This window comes from Armigeres subalbatus, chromosome 3 (genome assembly GCF_024139115.2).
Source record: "Armigeres subalbatus isolate Guangzhou_Male chromosome 3, GZ_Asu_2, whole genome shotgun sequence".
Taxonomy (NCBI): Eukaryota; Metazoa; Arthropoda; class Insecta; order Diptera; family Culicidae; genus Armigeres; species Armigeres subalbatus.
The window spans coordinates 285,869,200-285,878,115 of record NC_085141.1 but is presented as its reverse complement, the minus strand read 5'-3'; positions in this window follow the sequence as shown (position 1 = coordinate 285,878,115).

The following is an 8,916-nucleotide window of genomic DNA, read 5'->3' as shown; positions in this document are numbered from 1 at the left end:
GGTCCGTAAGTCATCAGTCATCCACCTGATCGACCCACCTTGCCCGCTGCGCACCTCGCCTTTTTGTTCCCGTCGGATCGCTGTCGAGAACCATTTTCACCGGGTTACTGTCCGACATTCTGGATACGTGCCCGGCCCACCGCAGTCGTCCGATTTTCGCGGTGTGAACGATGGATGGTTCTCCCAACAGCTGATGCAACTCGTGGTTCATTCGCTTCCGCCACGTACCGTCATCTGCACCTCACCATAGATGGTACGCAGCACTTTCCTTTCGAAAACTCCCAGTGTGCGTTGGTCCTACACGAGCATCCAGCGTCCAGGTCTCGTGTCCGTAGAGAACTACCAGTCTAATAAGCGTTTTGTAGATTGTCAGTTTGGTATGGCGGCGAACTCTATTCGATCGGAGCGTTTTGTGGAGTCCAAAGTACGTACGATTTCCAGCCACTATGCGTCTCCGAATTTCTCTGCTGGTATCATTTTCGGCAGTCTCACTGGTACCCAAGTACGCAAAATCTTCTACCACCTCGATTTCGTCACCACCGATGCAAACTCGCGATGGGTGGCTCACATTGTATACTCTTGAACCTCTTCCTATCATGTACTTCGTCTTCAACGTGTTGATGACTAGTCCGATCCGCTTATCTTCCCTCTTCAGTCTGATGTAGGTAGACTTCCTCCATCTTCTCAAAGTTACGTGCCATAATATCTATGTCGTCGGCAAAGCCAAATAGCTGGACGGACTTATTGAAAATTGTACCACTCGTGTTAATCCCTGCTCTTCGTATTACCCCTTCCAAAGCAATGTTGAATAGCAGACACGAAAGACCATCACCTTGCCGTAACCCTCTGCGGGTTTCGAAGGGACTCGAGAATGCCCCTGAAACTCGAACTACGTACATCACCCGATCCATCGTCGCTTTGAACAACCGTGTCAGTTTATCCGGAAATCCGTGTTCGTGCATTAGCTGGTCCCGATCGATTGTATCATATGCGGCTTTGAAGTCGACGAATAGATGATCTGTGGGAACGTTGTATTCGCGGCATTTCTGCAGTACTTGGTGAATGGCAGACACCTGGTCCGTTGGGGAACGTTCGCCCATAAAACCCACCTGGTACTGCTCCACGAACTCCCTTGCAATTGGTGCTAGTCGACGGCATAACATTTGGGAAAGTACCTTGTAGGCGGCGTACAGCAATGTGATTGCGCGGTAGTTGCTGTTGTGTCAGGCTTATGAACGCACCCCGAGAATGAGGAGAAATAAAGAGTAATTGTCAGCTGATATACTCTATCGAATAAACGAGATCGCAGTTGATTTGTGACAACCAACTCAACAACATGTGTTTCTATTTTGTCTCCTTGCTCCATTCGTAATTATGTCCACCATCGCTCATTTTATCAGATATAACAGTTGCTACAATCCAGCTTATCGCCCTTTTTGTAGATGGGACACACGACACCTTCCATCCACTCCTGCGGCAAAACTTCCTCCTCCCAAATCTTGGTAATGACCCAATGCAGCGCTCTAGCCAGTGTCTCACCACCGTGTTTAAATAGCTCTCCTGGTAGTTGGTCAACCACAGGGGCTTTGGTGTTTTTCAACCGGCCAATCTTCTCCTGGATTTCTTGGAGATCCGGAGCGAGTAAAATATGTCCTGCGCGCGTTCACCTCACGCTCGTTCGTAAGAAGGTTCCCGTTTATGTCCTTACACATATCAGGCTGTGGCACGTGGCCCTTACGTGAACGGTTCAACTTCTCATAGAACTTTCGTGTGTTATTAGCGCGGTACAGTTGCTCCGTCTCTTCACGGTCTCAATCTTCCTGCTGACGTTTTTTTCTCCGGAAAATCGAGTTTTGTCTGTTCCGCGCCTGTTTATATCGTGTCTCGTTCACCCTCGTGCGGTGTTGCAGCAATCTCGCCCATGCTACATTCTTCTCTTCCACTAACTGCTTACATTCGCCATCATACTAGTCGTTTCTCTGATCCGGGGACAACGTGCCAAGTGGAGCGGTTGCGGTGCTATCAATGGCGGAACGAATATCTCTCCAGCCATCTTTTCAGAGACGCTGCGCCTAGCTGCTCTTCCGTTGGGAGTGCCACTTCCAGCTGCAGCGCGTATTCTTGGGCTAGTCTACCGTCTTGTAGCCGCTCAATGTTAAGCCGTGGCGTCCGACTTCGACGCGTATCGTTTGACGTACACCGTCGAGAGTTTTGAGCGCAGGCATACCGCGACGAGGTAGTGGTCGGATTCAATATTCGCACTGCGGTAAGTGCGGACGTTCGTGATGTCGGAGAAGAATCTACCGTCGATTAGAACGTGGTCGATTTGGTTTTCCGTTTCTTGGTTAGGTGATCTCCATGTGGCCTTGTGGATATTTTTGAAGGTGCTTCGGACTACCATTTCGCGGGAGGCTGCGAAGTTTATGCATCGTTGGCCGTTGTCATCGCTAAGGAAACACATTTATTGCTATTTTGAGTGAACGTCTCATAAACCATTTGCACCACAGTGGTTTTCAAGTCCTTTGTACGGCGCCTTTAACTACCATGCGTAGTGTTTTGCTTTGGTTTTTAGGCCGTTCACTTTATATTGTTTATTTAGAAATCTGGCTTCAAGATATTTTAAAATGTATTCTTACAAAGTTTTCAAAACACCATAGCAACATTGCTCTGGTTAACAAATCCGAAGATGTTTTTAGCTTTAAACAAACGGCTTAAAAGCCAGACGTGTTGCCGGAAATGCGAGTAAACGGTGCAATTTTGTAAATTTCGAATGGTTTTTCAATTGATTTAAATTTGCTGATATAATATGGTCGGTGTTCTGCCAAAATGCACAAGCGGCTTTTTGACTGAATTTTTGGCTTTTTGGCACTAATCATATGTTGTTCGAGATTTGGACGAAAATGCCGTTTGGTAGAAATGGTCATTTGGCAGAAAGAGCCATTTGGCCCGAAAATGCCCTTCCTGTATAACAACCATTCAGACCAAACAGCATTTTCTGCCAAATGACCCATTCGGTTAAACGGCTTTTTTTTGGCAATCTAGCTTTTTACGCTAGCCATAAATCTGGAAAGGGGTGATTCAAACTGACAGATGCCGTGAACTACTTTTATTGCAAGCATCATAGTCACCTTTGAATAAACGTTTGTTTAACAATCTGTCAAAATATTCGATAGTACATTACGCATCACGGTATTTCAGGTTAATAATGTCCGTAATAATAATTATTCTTTCCAGATGTTCTGCAGCCGCATTGCACATTTGTATTGGAAAAGCTTTACGACTTCAATTCGGGTCAGTTCCCTGGACTCATTAGGAATCCTCTAAATTCTGGCAATCCACCGTTGGGATTTGAATAGTCAGTAGAGCAGGAAAAGGATAACGCCTAGAAAAATCGTTTCATGATAATTTCCTGCAGATGATGTGTCCAGTTATACATTTTAAAATTGCACATTTTGTCGTCCACCGTTTCCCCTTTACACATTTATATATTTTATCCCTTTTTGTCGCTTCGTTTTTATTTAGGTCTTACTGGCTTTATATCTGCAGTATTGAACAATATTTTTTCTGTAATTTTTTTTTATTAGGTGTCTTTAAATCAACACGATTTTACGAAACATAGGCAGAGCCGAAAAATTGATGTGACAATGTGTTTAACCGTTTAATTCGAGTTTGACTCGATCAATTCATTTGAACTTATTTTAAAATTATGTTGCGTAAATGAATCCAGCAAGTCTCTCGACTTGAATGCGAATCCAACGAATCCAACACCTCCGAATAACTCACTTGAAACAGAAAAAAATTCTTCAATACGAGACGAGCCAACCTCGGGCTGAGTCTCGTTAATAAGGTATAAAAAATAAAGTTCTGTAAAAAAAGCATCAATTTAACGACATCCGGATAGACTGTGGGTGTCTTTAATGTGTGACGTTGGATTGGCTACTGAAACTTCCGGGGGAAGGTAGAGATCATTAAAAACGACGTTTTCCGCGTTCTACGACTCGGACACTAGCATTGACTTCGAGCAAAGGCGCTAAACGGCATCAGATACTACATTCACGCAAAATAGAATACATCTCGTTTTAATCAATTCCACGACAAGGTAAACGATCCAAACGTGCTTACAGCTCTCTATATTGGGTAGTACTCAGCATCGTATAAAGGATAAATGGCATTCACAGAAAAGCACCTTTTGAAAGAATCGATGAGCAATCGCCAAAGTAACGACTCGTGCGCTTTATGTCAGTAAAATTCGACAGAAAGTAGATTTTCAGGAAAATTATAAAATTATCGATCTGTTGAGGTGAACTGAACGCGATCAATATCTTTGGAGTATTTTGAACGCGCCTTTCTTTTCGTAGATTTAAGTCTGACACTTTTCCTCCTTGGGTGTTTATGCGTTACATCCAACGATTTGGTTTTGTTGACGTTGATGACTAAACCTGCCGAAGAGAAGCGCTCGGCAAGGTCGTTGGGCTTACTCTGCATATCAGAGCGCCGTTGCGCGAGGAGTGCAACGTCATCCGCCAATTCGAAGTCGTTTAGGTGCTCCATGTTTGTAGGCTGCCATAACTGCCCGCGGTTTGGTTCACGGTCAATCGCATCTACCAGAATCTAGTCGATTACGATGAGGAACAGTAACGGTGATAGAATACATCCTTGTCTCACATCAGCTACGACCCGGATAGGGTCGGACAGGACCCCATTGTGTAGCACTCTACACGAAAAGGCCTCGTACTGTGCTTCGATGAGGCCGATGATTTTCTCAGGAACCTCCTTGCGTCTCAGGGCGTCCCCTTATCAGCCAAAGGAACTAATCGACCAAATGACATTTTCGGCAAAATAATTTTAGACTATATGGGGTTCAGCCAAAATGGTTTGTTTGGTCAAACGACATATTCGTCCAAACAACTTTCAACCTTACCAACAAACAATTTCAGCTGTATAAGGACTATTTTGGGTCATACATATAAGTGATTTAGTCCCCTCCAATGTTTGCTGGGTTTGCCCTTTGGCAAAATGACTTTCTGCCAAACGTCTCTTCTCCGTTCAAAACTTCTATTTCAACAAAACCTTTTTTTTTTAGATTTCAACGGGAAATCCTTCGAAATTTACACTCGAAGTTATTCTTAGTTTTTACGGAGATATTTTCTAAATTTGACCGGGAATTGTATGGAGCTCGGGAGTTTTTTTTTTTTTAATTTTTTTGCTCTATTTGTCCCGTTGGGCACTACGCGTGCGAATTTTATTTTATTGTCATTTCGTCATCAATTTCGACTGCAACGCTAACACTTGGCTAGTCCATAGTCTAATGTCTTTATACATATTACATCTTTGCTTCCTATTCTATTATTAGACGCCGATTGTGTTTTCACTCCTACTTTATCGACTAAGCAGTGCCGAACACATGTTCAGTGGTTCATTTGTTCACCTCCGAGGAATGCAGTGTCAGTCGCTGGCCGATAGCCGTGATGAGCAGGTGTTCCCCAATACACTGTCCACCATGTGCTTATCTTTCAGTAGCATGAGGAAGATTGTCCCGGGGGGGGGGGGGGGTTGTGGAGGGTTTGGGAATCATACCCATGATCATCCGCTTGAGAAAGTGAACGAGTAGCCAACTACGCCACGATACCCCCTGGGCTCTAGAGTTCTAACGTGATAAATCTTCGGAATTTCCACGGAAAATTCTGCGAACTTCTTCAAATTTGAATCGGCGTGAAAAAGTATAGACCACCGGCGTGACAAATTTTAAACGGCGGCGCGCCGAGGCAAAAATGTCGGCGGCGCACACCTCTAATGCCGATTTTGCAGAAAACTTCAAGAATCACGGTTCAAAATGAAATTCGCACCATTTTGCTCGAATAATGGTCACAATACATCCAGTCATCTATTTCCGGGTCAATGTCGAATTGCAACATCGAACCCTAGCCATTGCGTAATCAGTATTAGAACACAATTACCTACATTCTCCACAAAAACTGTTTATTCACTTCCTCAAATCTGTAATAGAGTAGAGTGGGACAAGAGTGCGCGTGGGGTAAGAGTACGTTTTCGATTTTTTGAAGTAATAAAAAAAGATAAACTAGCAGCACTGCATCAGTTTGACAGGTATTCTGGCCAACTATTATCATGTGTAATTGTAAACAAAACATATTTTAGTTACTAGATAAAGATTGTCGCTGTCGTCGCTGTCCGGAACATCTTTTGCTGGCGAGGATAGGGGAGCTAAATGTCAAAGAAGAAAAATCCATACGATTTGACAGGTATGTACCACACATGTTTCGGACAGCAGAACAAAGGGAACCGAAGCGACAATCTTTATCTAGTAACTAAAATATCTTTTTTGTAAACGATTTGAATAAACAACAAGGGAGATATGAAGTTAGATAACTTTTTGGTCATTTTGCTAAAAATAATTGGATTTCCGCAACTAGTATTTCATTACCATATATACGTTCAATCAGGTGAACATTATACCATTTCGATAACCTATTGTATAAAGTACTGTATAGTACAGAACACCAATCCGGTTGGGTTTCTAAGAAGTCAAAACCATTACTTGATTAATTTTTGGGACTGTGGGGTAAAAGTACGCAGGAACCGGTGGGGCAAGAGTACGCATATGAATCTTCAAGTTATGATGTCAAACCCGTATCTCCGGCCGAAATAAGACTTCTTCCAAAGCGTAAGATCCACAACTAAGAAAAAAGGGACAGAATTTGAAATTATCACAAGTTTTTAGGATAAGTTGAAGTAATTCGGTGTTAGAAAGGATTTAGCGAACAAAGCACTGAAGCGAAATAATGAAATTGTATTAGGACTTGTTGTACACCTGAACATAGTACGAAAACACAATTTCATCTAAATGATAATTTCATTTAATCAAAAGAAACATTCATAAATTACGCAACGTTTTGCTGGGAGGGGTTGTGAGATGTGTGACGATCCATATAATTTTTAGAGGATTCATACAAATAGTGTAAGATAAGGGGGGGGGGCGATGAAATAGCCAAATTTTACGTTACGAGATTGGTGGACTTTCTTTAAGGAAAATGTCTTTGTATATGCCACGCGAAACCAGATATATATTTTTACCTCTGTAGTTTTTTGTATATATAAAAAAACAATGGTTTTTCGTATGAAAGTGCACATTTTTAGGACCCCCTCCCCCTTTTAAAGTTACGTAATCTTTAAACATTCCCTAATATATGCTCATTAAACATCAATTAAATGTTATTAACTTTTATTTGTGTTAATATATACTAAAAGCACATGATTGGATAAATGCGTACTCTTACCACACCCGATGCGCACTTTTACCCCACCGGTGGGGTAAGAGTGCGTTTTTCACTTGTCTTGCAATAAGGGTTCTACTAAAACGAATCTCAAGAATTTCAATATTTTTTCCACTGGGTAACATAAAGGGAATCATCGACACTGATTTTATATGCAGAAGCTTGCTTCATAAGGGCCACATGACCGATTGAAAACTAAGTGCGTACTCTTGCCCCACTCTACTCTACTAGTTTATTTGTGGACGCAATAGCGCCCATGGCAAGTTTTTTTTTTCAATTTTTAAGGGTGATAGATTCTTTTCTGCATTTAAAAAAAAAATCTATATTTTCAAAGTCTATTGTCTGTAATTTTTTTTCATCAAATGCTGTGTTTGTTTGTCTAAGGTTGTCACTGGTTTTGTTTTCTGCATCTGATAGTAAACAAGAATTGAAGTGTCAAATATTTTATTTGTTGTGAGAATTTCCCCGCGTGCTGCGTCTGGTTGGCTAATAGAGGTAATAAACTATAGAGGACTATTGTCGCTGCGGTTCCCATTGTTATCGTCCCCAAACATGTTGGGTACCTATCTGTCAAAACGTACTGTTTTTTCCTTTGTTGACATTTAGTGCTTTATCCTCGCCAGCAAAAGATGTTTCGCCAGTGACGACAGCGACAATCTTCCTCTATAGTTTATTACCTCTATTGGTTGGCTAGTCACCGGACAGACAAACAGGGCTTTTATATATATGATGATTTAAAGAAGATTTTTATGTGGACAGATGAGCTGGAAGTCAATATAAGAACAAGCATAATTTTGTTAATATGACTTTCATCGAAGAGGATTTTGGTTTTGACATTGAATGGAACTTCTATGCTAGATCTCATGGCAAAGGTGCTTGCAATGGAGTTGGTGGAACAATTAAGCGTGCGGCTTACAAGTATAGTCTGTCACCAAGCAGGGACAAACTTATCACTGATGCTGAATCATTTTTTGAATGGGCTAAAGAGCATCAGTCGAGAGTAATGCATTTTTCTTTTGTAAGCGATCTAGATTTTGAAAAAGCTTTGAATAAATTAAAACCAAGGATGATGAACACGTGCCTAACATTGTTTCATCCCAGAGAGCAAATATTCTCTCGAAGTAAGAGAGTCACTGAGTCATGGTAAAAAAAGTGTAAGCCTTACTATAAATTTTATTGATATTGCTATCGTTGAATATGTTTATGTTTATTATATTATATTGTTAAATAAAGCTATGAAAGCCATGAAAGATGTCTCTACTATTTTCATCCTTTCATGAATCATAATAGGGAATGGTTTTGAAAATACCTTAATTTATAAGCATTCGAAGTGTATATAAAAGAGGAAACTTCTTACCTTTTACCTTTAATTAGCCTTTTTATTACATTTGTTATAAAATTACAATCCAATACAACAATACCTCACAAAAGCTTTTTATAAATTTGATAAGAAGCATCTCGTTAACGATTTTAATTTTGTTAAAGATTAAATTTTGTTAAAGACAAAAAATGAATATAAAAACCATTCCAGCAACACATGTCTTCCTTTCCACCCTAAAGTGAATATTATTATAAATTTTGTTTCATTGGCGGTGTGTAACATATGTTTAAAAAATTTCTCCTG